The sequence below is a fragment of the Gossypium raimondii genome, chromosome 9 (genome assembly GCF_025698545.1).
Source record: "Gossypium raimondii isolate GPD5lz chromosome 9, ASM2569854v1, whole genome shotgun sequence".
In the NCBI taxonomy this organism is placed as follows: domain Eukaryota; kingdom Viridiplantae; phylum Streptophyta; class Magnoliopsida; order Malvales; family Malvaceae; genus Gossypium; species Gossypium raimondii.
Window position 1 is genome coordinate 45,375,724 of NC_068573.1, and position 6,000 is coordinate 45,381,723.

Genomic DNA, 6,000 nt, shown 5'->3' on the forward strand with positions numbered 1-6,000 from the left:
TATAAGTTGAAATTCGGAATCTTGAGCATCCAAGTTTTTCATCTATATACGCATTATAATAATTTGATTCTACTTTATAGTTACTTGAACATGTACTTATAATTATATTATTATTGATTGAGTCTTAGTTCGATTAGAACAATGCAGAAAGGCGTGGGTTTGAGTGCGTTAAATGCGTTATCCTCCTATTTATGAGTTGGGCAGAGGCTTTAGATAATTCTAAGTATTGTGTAAAAAAAATGATCAGAATCATAATGAAATTGTTAAAAATATATATAATTATATTATTTTTGTGTCTCACACTTAGCTTATACAAATTAAAACCTTACTATTTCTTCCTTGTCTCAAAGTATTGATAAAAAAAAAATCTTAACTTAGGATTTTCGCCTTTAATTAAGAATCCCAAAGCAGGCCAACACCTCATCAAAACTGCTTTTCTTTTTTTTTTTTTCTCCTGTATTTTGGAGAATGATTCAAGCTCAAGTTAATGCAGGCAAAGGACATATACCAATTATTAAAAGATTTGAATTGGAAAGTTGGATTGTGGGAATTCCCGTTATTGGTAGATTCGATTCATAATTTTAAATATTAAATGCATAAATTTAACGTTGAATCATAAATATAAAAATATTTTAATAAAATATATTTAGTTTAATAATGTTATCCTTTATATGAACAATTTTATTATGTATATTTTTATTTTTTTTGAATAATATTGATCATATATGCTTTTTTTTAACAGAATGCCTAGAGCTAGGCATAGTCCCTCATCAACCCATAAATAGGAGAATAATGCAATTTTATAACTCGAACACATATCATTCTACATTAACAACAATGTCCATGCTAATCAATCTAATACTCAATCGGTTTTACTTTACCAATTTTAAATTCCAAGTAAGGGATAAGGGAAAGTTTAGTGGTACATCTCATTGAAATTATGTTCCGTTTGAAATAACGTGCAAATGTAGATTGGCATGGTTATAGATAATTTTAGGCATTGCATCAAAAAGGATAGATACGATTGACTATTTTAGTGGTGCAAATTTAGATTAATTCAATAAAATAAAAAATCAAATTGATTAATTTAATCGATTTTAATATATATTATTTCTTTATCCATATTGTACTAAAACCTTTAACGAGGTGTCACAAGTCCATAAAAAATTATTTAGTTGTGAAATAATTAAAATATTTTTTTTACAAAAGTAGATTATATTATTTTGAGGATCTATCATCTTTTAATATTTTTATATAAAATATAAAACACCCCACATATGGAGAAACTTAAACTTAAGACCGACGAGTCACTATTGTATGGGTGAACGTATTATTTTTGTTTTGGCACCAATAAATTCCAATACCAGTATATTTTGATTTACCGTTTCAAGTTTATAGGTGTTTTTAAATATTTTTAACATATATTTTATATACATGTAAATACAGAGGCAAATCCAGTGGTAGGCAAGGGTCCTGTAACACCCCTAACCCTTATCCGTCACCGGAACAAGGTTACGGAGTATTACCGAACTTTATGAATTAAATGCGGACATTTCCCAACTTTTGTTACACATATTAAGAATCAATCATATAACACTCATATTGTCCCTTAGATGAACCCTCGAGGCCCAATATTCACCTTAGAAGTGAATCGGGATTAAACCGAGTACTCAGGGAATTTTTCCCAAAATCTCAAAAAATTTCTTAAAAGCAAGGGACACACGCCCGTGTGGCCGGCCGTGTGGCAGGAGACTCGCCCATGTCTTAGGCCGTGTGGGCATTTGATATGAGGCACATGGCCGTGTCCCAGCCTGTGCCCTTACCCGTGTAACTCTCTGTCTTGGGTCACACGGCCAACTACACGTCCGTGTGCTAGGCCTTGTGCAAGGTGCAGGGGTCACATGACCAAGTCACATGCCCGTTTGCTAGGCCGTGTGTAAAAACCTGGATATTCTGTTTTGAAATTCAAGGTGCAGGGGACACACGATCAGACTACACGCCCATGTGTCAGGCCGTGTGTCACACACGGCTGAGACACACACTCGTATCTCTGCTCGTGTGGACGAAAATAGGCCATTTTAAGGCCATTTTACTCACCCGTTATGATATCATCCGTTACACAACATTTTAATACCTTAATACATCCCAAACAAACAATAAACTCAAGCCAAATATCACGTTTTAAGCATGACATACATCCTAAATACTCAAATATTTAAACTTACCTATTTAATCCATCTTATTGGTTTATCAAAATCTACTACTAGTTACATAAACATACATACAATATATATATCATTCACAACCACATTTCAAATTATATCATTGTCAATTCAACCTTATACATGCCATATAAACCAAAATTTACATTGCAAGAACTACCGGATTAAACTGGATAGTGTAGCTTGATGTGTTGATTCGATCTTTCGACTACACGTTAATCTATAAGAACATTAAACAACACGAGTAAGCTTAATGAAGCTTAGTAAGTTCAATAGGTTAAACATTGATCTTACCAAACTTAATATAATAAATTAAATTGTAAATAAATCATACATTTTTCCCTGTCAATTACAATATAATCAATAAACACACTTCCTTCAGATCAATATCAATAATAATCTATAAATATTTCAAATCAATCACATAAGTCTTTTACCATTTCTTTCTGAATCGAAGAACGGCTTACGGATATGAGTACATCATTCTTTTTGTGCCATAGTCCAACTATGGTCTTACACATGCATTGCCATGGCCCTGTCATGGTCTTACATTTGTAGTGCCATAACCCAGTTATGGTCTTATCATCAGAATGCCATAGCCCAGCTATGGTCTTACATATATATATATACTACCATGGTCCAACCATGGTCTTACGTTCAAGGTGCCATAACCCAGTTATGGTCTTTTCATTAAAATGTCATAGCCAAGCTATGGTCTTACATTTAAACATTGTCATGGTCTAACCATGGTCTTATCCGTTTATTCATTCTTTGCCATGGAACGATCGTACTCAATCCTGCGTTCTACTCATTTTAAACATTCAATTCAATTTTCATACTTTTACAATAATATTAATTTCAACAACAAAATATGAATAAATACATTATACCATTCCTAAATTAACAAATAATCATGAAAGTTTAACCATATGAACTTACCTGGGTTGGATTGTAAAATTGGAAGCAATTCAGAAACTACTCGGCTAATTTCCCTTTTTCTCGTTGATCTACGAGCTCTTGATATAGAATGTAAAATTTAGTCTCTCACCAATTACCCTAACTTTTATAGTTTTTACAATTTAGTCTCTCACCAATTAACTCATCAAATGAGCTAATTTTTATAAACTAACATTTTATCTAAATATTATAAGCTATTACACAACCTTTAATAAACAAAATTTAATACCAAACCCTAAGATTTAATATTTTTATAATTTGGTCCCAAAATCAATTTCTATTGAAATTACTTGATAAAATCATCATAAAACAAAATTAAAACTTCAAATCCATGTTAATTCATCATGAACATGCAGCACTCGTCAATTGTAACTTTCAAAATTACCCATAGAATCAAAAACTAATGAATTAGATAGTTGGACCTAATTGTAAAAATCTTTAAAACACAAAAATTACAAGAAAAGAGCAAGATTGAACTCATATGGTGCAAAAATATGAAAAAAACAGCTTAGAGGACCTTGAATGGCGTTTTTGGACTGAAAATTAGAAGAAGAATAGCCTAGAAAAGTTTAGAATTCAATTTATTTAAGTTAATTTTACAAAATTTACAATTTTGCCCTTAAATCACCTAATTCCAAGATTTTTTTCTGCTTATGCCCCGTCAGCCATTCCTTGGGTGTCTAATTTCCCTTTTAGTCCTCCCTTATTTACCATTTATGCTATTTAATCACTTTAGCAAGTTTGCACCTTTTTCAATTTAGTCATTTTTAATTAATTAACTATCGAAACGATAAAATTTTCTAACAAAAATTTAACACTACCTTAATGACACTCTATAAATATTTATAAAAATATTTACGGCTCGATTTATAAAATCGAGGTCTTGATACTCCATTCTCAAAACCAATTAACCTAATTATTTCTTCTAAACTAAAATCATTATTACACAAATCTTTCTAAAATCACATTTAACTCGTAAATACTAAATAAAAAAATTTACTCATCGGAATTGGTGACTTCAAATCACCGTTTCCGTTACCATTGAAAATTCAGGCTGTTACAGGTCCTAACCCCTAAAAATAAAAATTTTGCTATTTAGTCCTCATAAATGTTGAAAATATTAGTTAATGTATGATAAAATTGTATTTTGATCCCTTAAAAATGAAAAATGTTCCACTTAATCTCTTAAAACGATGAAATAAAAAATTAATACATGATAAAATTACACATTGACTTCCCAAAATGTATAACTCAATTTCAGATCCTTTATTTTTTTTTAAACAGCCTATGTATAAATATATTTATATAAAATATTAATTTTAAAATTATTAAATATATTAAAAATATTAAAAACTCAATTAAATTATTGCATTTTATTCTTAAATGTGATTATAAAATGAGAATAGTTAACATAAAAATATCAAATAATTAATTTAAAATATTAAAATTTATATAAATCGATATGCATTGGTACAAATTGAAACAAATTAAAACAACCGATACCAATCAAAATTTACAAATAAAATTAAAATTTATTATTTTGAAATACCATCCAAACAAGATGTTCCTGTTGATACAAGTGGTATCAATATAGAATTGACTTTGTTACTTCATACTATAGATTTTAGCGCTCCAACTTTACTAGTTCAAGGAATACTTCATTTGTTTCATATATAATTTAAAAATGTATTTTCTTTTACTAATTTTTTCACTCACATTTTAGTATATCATAATCTAATTTTTTAAAAATATATTCATTATATATAATAAATTTATAACAATACAATTTAAATTGACCTAATCCAAATATTTTAACTTTACTCGACTCAACTATATATTAAAAGTTTGGTTGAGTTAGCGTTATTCATGAGGTGGGTCTTAAACCAGTTGTAAAATTACAAAAAACGTATTATTTTTACAAAGCAAAAAATATTATTTTAAGGGTGTTTTATATCTTTTATATTTGTTCATAAAATCTAAGAATATATAGAATGAAATTTGAATAAAAATACCATCTTAACTTCCTCGACTTCATCATTTCAACTAAACTAATATTTAATTTTTATGTTAATTTTTTATAAATTTATTACATAATTGTTTTCACCATATACCATAATCTAGTTGAAATTAAACTAATCTATATTATCTAAACTCAACTTAAGAAATAAAAATTGGTTAACGGATTTAACCGACCAATATTAAGTCGATTTCAATAAAACTTATATCATTGATTAATCGATCATATATAAAAATAATCAGTTAAATCGATTAAAACACTCTTTAAATTTCTTATTAAATCTAAAAACGAATATTTAATAAATTTAGATTGAGATTGTAATACCTCCATTTTTTGTATTCTGAAATTAGGACTATTTTTAAAAAATAAAAATTGAGTAGAAGCTTATAGAAAAAGCCAAAAGAAATGAAGATTAGTGTTAATGGCTTGATAATGTGGGATTAGATAAGCTGTCTATTTCACAATCCAAGCGATGTTGAAAAGCAAGAATTTTCAAAGTTTGGTTAAACACTTTAAAGCAAAACACTCCTCGTGAGTTGTTTCAGATTTTTTTTTCTTTTTTTTTGGTAGGCCTCATTCTAACTTTTAAATTCAATTTGAATCTTAAATTTTAAAAAATACCCAGAGATGTTTATGGATTTATTTTTTAATTATTATTCAAATAATTCAAAGAGTTCGACCAATTAGGTTAAGTGTTGTTGAGGACTAGTTCATGGCTAGGACAATGATTAGTTGTATTGTTTTCATTGCTCTGTTGTAAATAGAATCAAACATTACACCCTTATACAGACACAATCCTTTAGC